Raw genomic sequence first — 12,220 nt, 5'->3', positions numbered from 1 at the left:
TCTTTATTTAACAAAAATTCTAGTTTCTTCTAGTATTAGATTACTTTAGATGAGCAAGCTGAGGGTTAAAAGCTAAAATATAAATTAATCTTTGACAGACCTCTAAGTTTATACCAAAAACTGCCCTGCGGTATAATTTTATGGACTAAGAATTTTTTTTCACTTTTCAAAGTGTTTTCGAAAATTAAATAAACTTTTCAAATTTTTGATGTAACTTGTTCATTTCTTTCTAATTGTAATTTTTCTAGGATATGTACTTCGATTACTTAATAAAAAAGGTAAAGCTTCTAAACTTTCAATTGAAGCTTGATTATCATTAATCCTTCTTTTTCAAGTTTAATGGAAGGACTTGCGGGACAGAACATGCATTTTGTTACAAACAAATTACAAAATTTTAATTTTTCTGTTCTAATGACCTCAAGAAGTTATCTAACAAGAAAATTATTTTTTGTATTGCATCAACGTTTGCAGATGTTGATTTAACGCAAAAACGGATTGGCTTTCTGCCTCGAGCTTAATGAATAAATATAAATTTGAAGTTGGACGTGCGAGCGCAGAAGTAAAAGCAACGTCACGGATAGGATTAGAAAGCGAGTTGTTCTAACAATGACAGATTGAAAGATAATGTTTATACAAACAAGCCGGATAAGTACAACGCAATACACGTCAGTCAAAAAGCCAACTCTTTGAAACAAACTGCAAGTTTAGAATTTGTAGAAAAAAACTTTCTAACGTTGTATTCTTGTTATTTTGTCAACAATGTTACGCAGTTTAAGATTTATTTATTTTTTGGTAGTTTTAAATGTAATCAAAACGTTAAAAACAAAACAGCATAATGATAGGCCTACAGTAACCTATGATGGATACCTATTATAAGTTAAGCTATATCATGGTACACTAAACTAGTAGCCACACCTATATACATGCAAATCAGTTATCAAGTTGTTTGGCTAAGCTTCCCACAACCAATGTCACAGAAAATAAAAACGAAATAAAATATGAGATAATTATGAAACACAATTTCAGTGCCTGCATTTTTGCTCATTTTTTTGTGCAAATTAATGCTGGCTGATATTGAATATTATTAACACTATATAGCCTACACTTTTTATTTTAACTCTGATTTTCAAGGAAGGCAATTCTTATATTTCGATGGATTCGTTTCAAATTTTTACTTCTAATTAAAAACAGTTTTCTGCTTTAAGTAGACAAGACAATTTTCAATTTTAATCGTGTCTTTAGTATGATATTATTATTATACTGTAAAAAAATTGCACGGACATATTTGCGTAAAATTAGCCTTGCTGTTGAGCAAGAGTTTCTTTTCAACTGCTAAGATCAAATTAAACCGCAGTTTTTACAACAAAATCTATTTCCTATATGTAGCCTACTGTAGCTCCACACAAAAAGAGATTTCAATTGATGAAGTATTAACAACATAAAAAAATTCTCAAGAGTGAAACAGGCTGTAGAGGTTAATTGAGCATAGTAACTAACTTTAATGTAGGCTACCGTAAAAAAATTCTCATAAGTTATACGCTAATGACATTAAAGTCGGTGCATAGAAAATCGACTAGCCTACTTTAGCTGCTTGCTGCAGGATTATTTAAAGGTTGACTTCCAAAATATTGTTATGTGGTCTGGCCGATGGGGTTTAGAAAATATTACGCTACGTATTAGTACTACTTGCATTTTTGGGCGTTTTAAATTCTTTTAAATAACTTTATTAAAAGCAGCATTAAAGTTTTAAGTCACATTCTTGTTATGCCCTGCCCTTTTGGACATATCTTGGTACGTAATCCGCTGCACACTTGGTTTTAACTTATATCATATAGGCCTAAGCCGCAAACGATTTGCATTAACTATTTCATCCTTCAAAACTAAACATTCATGTTGCCAAATAATTTAGCTGCAGCTTTAAATATGTTTAATGCATCGTGGAACATCCCATATGTCGAGTACCTTTAAACATAAATTTGGGCTAGATTGCAAAGTCTCGTTATTGAGCATAGGCTACCCTGTTTTAAGTAAAGAAAAACTATCGTCACTAATTATAACACACTCATACCTTTTAAATGACAGAGGAACCACCTAAAACGGATAACTGGAAGTCGGGCTGCTCAGGAAACAGCAAAAACGCTTATGATTGCTTGCAACTAAAACGTACAGTTTTAAAGTAAAAGCTATGTAAAACCAATAAAGGTTATGGCTGGACATAAAATAAACTAGTTGCCAAAGGGAAAAAAGAGAACCCGGAAGATTGGTTCTTTGTTACCTTGACATTTATTGTGATTCCGGCATTTAAGTGATTGGCAACCAATTGTTGTGCTCTAGTAGAACAGATAACCTAACTGCTCCCACAAAAACTCATCACATTGAAGTTAGGCTACTGCTACTTTACATCACTAAACAACATAATGCAACGATGGGACAAAAATAGATCACAGTCAAACAACTAACGTTTTTAGTTTTGATGCAAATGAAAACAAAAGCACTTATGGCACAAAAAAAGTTCTTCAACTTGCACAAGCTCAAAATTCAAACGTTATATTTCTTGTTGCCTTTTTCTGCAAAACACACGACTTTGTACAATACACTGTCCTTCTAAATTTTAAAAGTTAGTTTTCGACATGACAGTGAAATAGCTCATTCATTAGAATTATCTGTGTTATCGATATGTTTATGTTTCGCATTTCACAAAAACCGAAAATTTTCATTTTAAACCTGAAACATATTCACACCAAAAGAAACGTTTTAAAATTTAGCAAGTTGGCTGAAATTAACAAGCACAGAATATTTTCCAAATAAATAAAAAGAATACGCAATGCACGTCTCATGTAAACATTCTGCAGACGTTGTTTTAATGTAAAAAATGTACAGTATATGTTAGCATTTAGACAAATAGTTCTATGCTATTTCACCCGTCTATCATTGATCTACAATTTCGTATATTAAGTTGCTGGCCTTCTTTTCTTTCAGTGTTAGAAGTTGTACAAAACAAAGCGAAAGAATTTTCCTTGTGTTGTTATTGGGTGTGTCACCAGAGAAGCAACAATTATGCTTTCATAACCCCCATATGGAGAGAAACAAAACAATCAGCCTTACAACCGGGCAAAAAACTCGTTAAAACTCATGTTAAGAAACATAAAAACTTCAAAATCAAACGCATCTTGTAAATAATTTCAGCAATTTTCAACGTTTTTGTGTGTCCGGGTCAAGGTCTAGGTCACATGGTAAGCTTGAGATTTACTGGTAGACATTATTTTGAGTTCACTTAACTAGTTTAGTTCTTGTGTTCCACGCTTGAGCGTAGTTGATTGTTGTGTTTTAAACTTTTAATAGACCTGTGTTGCTTCTTTGTTCAGTTAGCATACCTCGCCATTGAAAGTGTTCAAACCGTCATTCAAAGTGTTCAGCAAAATCAAAAATTATCAGTTCCAGGATATTATCAGGCCCGGATTTAGGGGGGGCAGAGGGGGCAGTTGCCCCGGGCCCCCAATGTGGAAAAAATGTGATTTTGTGTTATTTTTTTCCTTTTGGCCTTTAAAGTTTCTGCAAAATGCTGTGCAGTACTGGACTGATGCTACTGTAGACGTAGAGGTGTTTTTTTGCGCCGTAGGCACGAAAAATCTTTTTGCACGGGGGCCCCCCGATATAAAAGTGCTCCGGGCCCCCCATCAGCTAAATCCGGCCCTGGATATTATGTAGCCTACTACTCATCATCATCATCATCATCATCATCAGCCGGTCATGCCACTGCTGGCAGATGGCCTCCACATATGTTTCCACACCATTCTGTCTTTTGCTGTTCTCATCCAGGTGATGCCAATCTTTTCTTCTATGTCATCTCGCCATCTTCTTTTTGGTCTCCCTCTAGTTCTTCTTGCATAGCTTGGTGTCCATTCTGTGGTTATCCTGGCCCATCTGTTGTCTTTCATTCTTGCTACATGTCCCGCCCATTGCCACTTTAGGTTTGTTGCTGTTTCTATGACATCTTTGATACAAGTTTTGTTTCTGATAACTTATGATAACTCAACAAACAACTAAAAAAGGGACTAGGCTAAGTCTTTCAAGGGTTAACACGTGCTTGAATATTTGTTAAATCGCAAAAGTTATTAATTTCACTAATTAATTAAGCAAAGTTGTTAATTTCTTAAACTCCGTGCTACCCTATCCGCATAACTTTTTTTTATAGCCAACCGTGTTTAATGTTAAAGTGAAAGCATTAAATTAAGTTATATTTGTCTACATGTGCAGATGTACGCTGCCTGCCAATTGTCATTGCATAGTTGTAACGACGGCTGGAGTTTTTATACCAGGTTCAAGCTCAAACTTAAAAAATAGATGTTAAAGGAGGATTTGCCAAAAAAAGATTTAAACAAATAGTTCGTTTTTTCTTTTTTTTTTTGGCATTTTGAATTTGTTACCGTATTACGATGTTATTTATTTATAAATAAATTTTTCTGATTTATTGTCTACTTTGTTTCAAATATTTTATCACACTACTCATCCAAATTGGATCATCAGTTAAATCTTAAGAAGATTTGATAAAAAGTTTAGTAACGAAGTTTTGTCTTTTTAATTTGTAGCTTTTGTAGACATTTCTGTAAAAAGTATAAACCAACTTGTCTTTGCGAACTTGATTAATTCAAACTGGCCTGTAGCGTCAAGGCCTATGGCCATGGTGGTCTTAGTGCATTTGAGTGGCGATGATGACCAGACGAAGTGAAAATTCAATTTTCGCACTTATTTAGGCCACAAATGATTTTTGAGGTTATAGGTCCAGGATGGGTCAGAATTGAAACATAAAATGTAATTCCTATTTACAACTCCACTTGGCTATACAGTAGCTGGACTGGCCATGTGTGTTCATGGCGTCGTAGTCTACGACTGAAAGGGCCACGAAAGAAAAACTTTTCAAACCCCTAAAAAGTGTTTTAAAGTCATATAATGTTCACTTTGTCTGGAGTGACATGTTTTTGAGGGGTTGCTGATCTTTTTGTTTTGACTTGTTGAACCTCTATAAATTATAGTTTTTATCCTTCGTGGATTCTATTCTTCCTGCGTAGGCCAATCCAACAGATGCCGTAGGTGCACAACCTCTTTTTCTTTCGAAGATATTAGTTTGTAACATGAAATAAATTGTCTGCATATAGCTTACCGTACAATGTAAAACTAATAGATCAAAGGTTTAACTGAATATTTGGTCTTTGAAGAATTACACCAAAAGCAATTGCTAAATCGATTAAGCGGCAAATTGGTTGCTAATTGCAAGTATACCGGTACCTAGTCTTTTCAATGAATCCATGTGAACACATGAAGCTTGCAAACTGCAGCTGAATGTTTTTCTACAAAAGAAACAAAATCTCTTTCCAATGACGTGGTTTATGGCTGCCATAACATTTTTGTTTCTAAATCTCTTTGTCATAATAATGCTTTTATGAACAAAGCACTAAATACAACACAAGGTTTTGTGGCATGATGGCTCTTGATTGATGGTTTGACACTTGAAATAAAATTTCCTGAATTAGAAGCCATATGTCTGAATGGGCAACACGTTTTGTCAAGCTCAGCATCTTGAAAAAGTAGCTAAATTTGGGCCCTGATTCTATAATTTTCTAATTTGGTATTGGTAGACTATTTGTTATATTAATTACATCAAGTACAGCTACTACCCTATTTATTAAAACCTTAACAGGCTGTTTCACCCTTAATGGAATCATTAGAAAATTCTTATTCAAATAAAATCTATTAGATTAACTTGCAGACACGATTCGGATTTAAGTATATTTTTTGGAAGTGTCCTCAAGAAGTTGGCCAGCTGTAAATCATGCTCGCTGGCTCACTACCGCTCTTCGAATCTGCCGAATTTGGATTTCCAAGCATAATTTAAAGAGAAAAAAGCTATAAAATCTTCAAAGCATTGTTCAATTTATCATGGGGGTCTATCTTCCTAACTGGTTTAATATTAAAGTGAAACATAAATGGACAGAAGGTCCCGCCAATTTGTTGTTCATGCTAGAACAGATAAGAAAGCAAAAGACCGAAGTGCAGCAGCTGGTCATTCCTGCAGTGCAAAGATCAGCTTGGAACGTCTTCAGCGAGACAATTTTGCAGGCAATGCTTTGTTCCCAGGATGAAAGTGAAAGGGTTTGGGCCGTTAACAAGATCATTGAACTGAGAGGAGAAGGAGAAAGCAAAGTCGGAAATGAAGCAGTGCGAGTGAGACGGGTGGAAGAGATTAATATCGATGCAACTAAGATTTCAGACATGATAAAGTGGGAAGCATCGGCTTATGAGCCACCTCTTACATGTTCTCTTACAAGCACTGAACTGAGAAAGTTTTATGCCGTTCCTATGGACGTGCCCATGTGGTCTAGCCACACACAAAGTGTTGAGAGGTGTGTAAAGATGGTGTCTGAAGCAGCAGCAACTGTTTTTACACAAGAAGGAAGGGAAGGGTACATCAAATCCCAGCAGGTTAGCCGTATGCTGATGTCCAGAAATCATTCCAAACAAGACATAGCAAAGTTGATCCAGTTTGGCAGTTTCAGAACAATTTAAATATCCATTTTGCCAACTCTTGTTGTGTTTCTGTAGTTATGCAACAATTATCTACGTGTTTTACGATGTGTTGCTGTGTTTTAAATGTTTTTTCAATTTTTTTTAATTTTTAAAAAAATTGAAAAAACTTCAAATTTTCTCGAAATTTCAGATGCAAAATGATGTAGGTAAACAAACTTCAATATTGCTAAAACTTTTTTCCCCAGTACTAGGCATAGATTTGCACCATTTGTTGGGGTAGCCGAGAGAATATTTATACAGATTCTAAAAATCAAAAAATATGACACACCTTAATGTGGTAGCCTATTTATTTTTTGCCTATCATTACAGACTTGCTTGGGTAGATTGTTTTCAGCAAAACGGACAATGGATAATTGTGGGTTACAAGGACATCGTCCGTATCACTTGCAATAACCTACAGCTTTAACAAACAGTAGATTTTTAGCGTGAACATTTTTTTCAAGCAGATAGATTGTGTGTTTTGAAGACCTGAAGCAGTAAAGATGTGTTTGTCAAACAGTCAGATTAATTCTATTTGAATAAAAATATTGAAGAAGCTACCTTTACGGTGGGGAAAGCTTTATTTATAATAAAGCTTTATTTACAAGCTTTATTTATAATAAATTTAGTGGTTACCAAACCTGACCGTTTTTTTATGAATGCTTATTCCAACAAGTTTACAAAAAAATGCTTGATCTTGACAACTAATTAACAGAAGGAACTAAAAAGCAAAGCAATCGTAGAATAGGCTTAAGCTACTAATATGTCCGTTTTGCTCCACAGCCGGGGCAAAACGGAGACCTCAAAGAAAAATATTTTTTTGCAAATAAACAAATAAAGAAAAACACGTTAAGTGTCCTACTCTATGCAATTGTTGTTAAGTGACATGTCATTTCAAAAAGCGCAGTAGGTCGTGGTAGGCTATCTGATCCGTTTGCTCAAATGTTTGTACTTCCCACTCTTTTCCTATATCAAAATATAATTGTGTAAATTCTGCTTAACAACATATCCAGGCTAATCTGAATCAAATGTGCCACAAATATGTCCAGAAAGTATGAACATTGGCAATTAACCTTGGCTACATATAGTAAGATATCCGTTCTTGTTAAAGTAGGTTTTGGCCGTACCAATGGCCTACCAATAGATTGCTTACCAAAGATTCAGGTAGGCTAAATCTTTGTTCTAACTTTGTCCGTCCTGTCAGCTCAGTGGTTGGTTCGACTCTTGGGATGTGCGCTTGAGAAACGTAATTCAGGACCCGCTCTTCATTCAGCGTCGTCTTTCGCATGCAGATTGTGATTAGCCGAATGGAATGGAATACATGGAGCAGTCAAAGATAATGTTGCTAGCTGTTTGCTCCGTCGCACCTCACTGACACGTAGCAGGGGCCCTCATGCATCAACATGCCAAGCAAGCGTTAAAACGCCTGACTCCATTGTCAATAGGTTTATTGGTATTCACGCTTTTCCCAGTTATTTCAGGAAAACTTTCGCAAATGCTGTAGCCTATTCTAGCACACAATCTCATATTGATCGTTGGTTAATTCTTGGTCGCTGGTTTGAGTCTTCATTCTCGGCTTACTCAGTCTGAGAATGGGGATTCAAACCAACATCAGTTGCTTCTCAATCTCAGTGGCGAACCCTTTTTATTCATTGAAGTAGTGTGCCTACCTCTGCACACTAGGCTAGTGTGTATGAATGTGTACTTAGATTTACTGTGATGGGGTGGTGGGTGGTGGCTGACTAGATGACTGCTTATAGTCTTTCGTTACCATCCTGATTGCGTCATAATCTAACCAACAATTCTACAATGCATTGTTTTGACAATTACATTTACTCTGCTTGTTTGCTAATATAGGCTTATGGCGCTTTTAAAACAAAATAACTTGACTTGTCTCCGAAGCTCAGAACCAAGTGGATGTGAAGAGGCAGAGAAGATGTAGGCTTTTCTGATGTTGATTAGTCTTTTGCTTAATGAGAGACTCTGAGTCTCTAGCTACAAAAGAATAGTTTAGGCCAGGGGTCACCAACCTTTTTTGCATGTGGGCCACTTTGGCACTAAGGAGAGCTGTGGCGGGCCGCACTAATAAAATGTTAAGTAGGTTGACTCTTATGCTAGAAAAGAACGCATTTCTTACCCAGATTGCTTCCTTGCCTTCCCGTCCACTTAATCTAAATCTTCAACTACCAGGTGTAAACCTGGATACGACAAACAAAAAATCAGAATATTCATCGCCAAGCAAGAGTGGAGTTGTCACTTCGCTTCACAAAAGATATTTTGCAATTAGCAATTTCAGTAAACAAGGAAATGTTTGACACATCGCAATATAGGCAACGATAGTGACCTGCAAACATATCAGCGAAAAATAGGCTCCAATAACAGGGAAAAAGAAACCAGGCAACCATGAAACAAACGCTTGTGGAAATCACCGAAAAATTGTAATTCTATCGTAATTCTTGAACAGTCTTCCCTCTAAAAAAGCAATGAGCTGGTTTTCATTCTTTTTGTGAGAGTCTATAAACCGTCTTTCTTTGATTATTGACAACTGTCACTTGCGGTGCTTATCAGCGTGGCAAGAACTGTTGATTAACAACATTTTGCAGGACTTGCTTTGGCAGTACATATACTAAAATTGGAACGAAAGAGAGAAGATTAGCATGGTCCCTGCGCAAGGATGACACGCAAAATCGTGAAGCGTTCCATGTTTCTTTAAAAAAAAAAACAGTTTGCAGTACTAATGCTAAATATTTTCATAATACAATCAGAAAAAGTCTTTAAATTCATATATAATATTTTGCCAATTTATTATAAATTGAGTTGGCACACCGACCTAATTTTCCAACAAAACTTGCATAAAGAGAACACTGCTCATGAAACAAAATAACGGTGAAACGCACACTAGTGTTTACATGACATTTGCAAACTTAAAATAAGCAACCCTATGCTCACAGACAATTTCGAAATTCGAAAACAGACGTTTTAATCAACCACTGGAGCAGTGTGGCTGGACATCGCATTGGAATAACTTCAAGCAACCCCCACGTACAACTATAATCTGATTGGTAGGTCGGTGGACAGGGGCGTTGACAGGGGGTCTAGATGGTACTTTTGGACCCGGGCCCGGAATATTTAGGGGGCCCGGATTTAAAAGAATCCCCGCGATTTCAAACATTATCAAGATCTTAATATAATCAGATCTAAAGGAATTGCCATCAGAGGTTAAAACAGCCACTTCAGCCGTCAGATGGTAAAGTACCGGGCCCTTTCCGGGTATAGTGATTTCCCTAACCACGATTTTTTTCTCGAAAACACGAAATATTTTTCTTTACCCACTCTTTAATTCTGAATATACATACTTTGGTGGTAATCACTTCTAGCTACTTGCGTCTACTTTTCAAAGAACTAAGTTCAGCCGATTGTCCGCCCCGTTAGCTCAGCGGATACGCGCCCGGCTCAAGATCACACGGCGCTGGTTCGACTCTCGGGGTGTGCGCTTGAGCAACGCATTTCAGGACTGCTCTCCATTCAACAGCACCTAATGGATGGAATAATTCCCCGGCAACAACACTTCAACAATTGGAAACTTCACTCTGCCAATCTTGGTAACCGGCCGTGCGTCAAGAGCCTCTACAAGTATGCGAAACTACCAGGAATAATTTATCAAGGCTTTGTCAGTCCGAAGATAAACATTCAAACCAAAACCAAACTCCAACAATTTTAAACATACCGACGAAGATCGTGATTGAGAGCAAGGATTTCGCGATTTACGAAGAAATTCCTAATGCGTAATTGCGCAGTTGGGGAAATTCGTGGATGCAACAAATCTTTGAAAATATTTTAATATATATATAAATGATATTCCTCTTAATTTTCTACTTTGAACGGCATATGTCATCCTCATTTTAACAACACATCAATAAAAGTTTGTACACAACCTTTATATTCATAACATTGTGCATGAAGGGGGCCCGAAAATAAATTGGTACCGGGCCCGAGAAATCCTGTCAACGGCCCTGCCGGTGGAATCGTATGCAGTGCGAAAATATGCTTCCCGGAAAGTATTTTTTTGCCTTCGTGCTCTTTAACTCCTCAAGAAAAGTATTTTTGGTTATACTTGTACGCTGATACCTTTCGCGGGCCGCAGCGATACAGCGTGGCGGGCCGCATGCGGCCCGCGGGCCGCCATTTGGTGACCCCTGGTTTAGGCCTTAGGGTTTCTGTCTAGGGCAGCAGTTCTCAACCAGTGGGCCATGGCTCACTGGTGGGCCATAGAAGCATTTTGAGGTGGGCCACAGACATAATTGAAAAATTGAAAGATTTATTGAAACTTTGTGTTTCATTTTTGTCACTATAGTTAATTTTACACTTGTGTGTTTGTTTAGTTACAATAAATGATGCTGCTGTTTTCAGGTACAAAGTGGCAATCATCATTCTAATTATTGCAACATACAGGGTTTTACATCAACTCAGTTTATACAACACTTTATGATGTAGTAGACTAGTTTGTGATTACAATTAAGCCATCTTTATAAGCGGTAGCTTAGTTGAACTTCTGCAGATCCGCTTTTTAGTAAGCATTTTATTTTGTGGATTATGTTGGGCAGGAATTGACAATGCTTGAAGCTTTAAGTTTGATGAAAATTACATTCAGTATGTACATCAATTTTTGATAACAGAGAAGAAAAAGGACATTGTGTATAATTTTGTAAAGTTCTTAGTCATTATTCATTGAGGCCATCAAAACTGAAACTTCACCTCGAAAAAGTTCATCCAAATTACAAGGATGAAGATGTGAACTTTTTTTAACGAAAAAAAGATAGTGTAGAGCGTCAGCGCCTGGATTCAACAAGGGGATTCTAGCAACATTCCAAAGGCAATGTTCTGCTGCTTTTTGTTTATAAACCTTTTTTGTAATTTTTTTCTTACATAACAACTGAATGGGCCAAAGAACTTTTATACAAACAAAAATGGGCCCCGAAAGAAAAAAGGTTGAGAACCACTGGTCTATGGGTAACTTATATGATTGCCTACAAAATTTGAACAAGTTAAATGCGATGTTAAATATTTAGGTATAGGCTACTGATTGATGATACCATCAGTGATGACGCGGATATTAAAAGGCAAGTGCGATCTCTTTATGTCGCTGCCAATCAACTTAGGTCCACGTTTGGAAATTGCTCTACCGAAGTTAAAAATGTAATGTAGGCTACCAATCATATTGTATGCTAATGTAGCCTATGGTTCGCAGCTATGGTGTAACTATAAAACTTCTACTTTAAATCGCATACGAGTTGCTTACAACGACTCGTACAGAATTATCCACAAGTTGTCGAGATGCGACAGTGCTAGAGTGTATCAGGTACAGAACGACGTGTTAACATTTGATGCTCTATTAAGAAAAAATTGCTATGCATTTGTAGAACGTTGCAAAAGATCAATTAATCCACTTTTGCGCAATATTATGTCTTCTGATTACTATTTTAATTCTACATTTTATATTCACTACAACAGTATTTTGTACGTTGTTTGATGTAGCCTGCTTGATGTTGCGTTAGTCTGATATTTTGTGTGATGACTGTTAAAAATTTGAATTCTATGGACTTTGAGTCTGATTGCAAATAAATAAATGAAAATAAAATAAACATATTTTTCGTTA

The 12,220-nt window shown here is 36.4% G+C and overlaps 1 non-coding gene across 1 annotated transcript; it reads left to right on the top strand.

Moving 5' to 3' along the window:
* Window positions 1-9,166: 9,166 nt before the first annotated feature.
* LOC145782643 (U6 spliceosomal RNA) lies at window positions 9,167-9,273 on the top strand. Its single transcript, XR_014290870.1, has one exon. It is a non-coding gene; the product is annotated as a U6 spliceosomal RNA (small nuclear RNA).
* Window positions 9,274-12,220: the final 2,947 nt, after the last annotated feature.

The sequence above is a fragment of the Aplidium turbinatum genome, chromosome 13 (genome assembly GCF_918807975.1).
Source record: "Aplidium turbinatum chromosome 13, kaAplTurb1.1, whole genome shotgun sequence".
NCBI lineage: Eukaryota > Metazoa > Chordata > Ascidiacea > Aplousobranchia > Polyclinidae > Aplidium > Aplidium turbinatum.
This window is presented reverse-complemented; position numbering and strand designations above follow the sequence as displayed.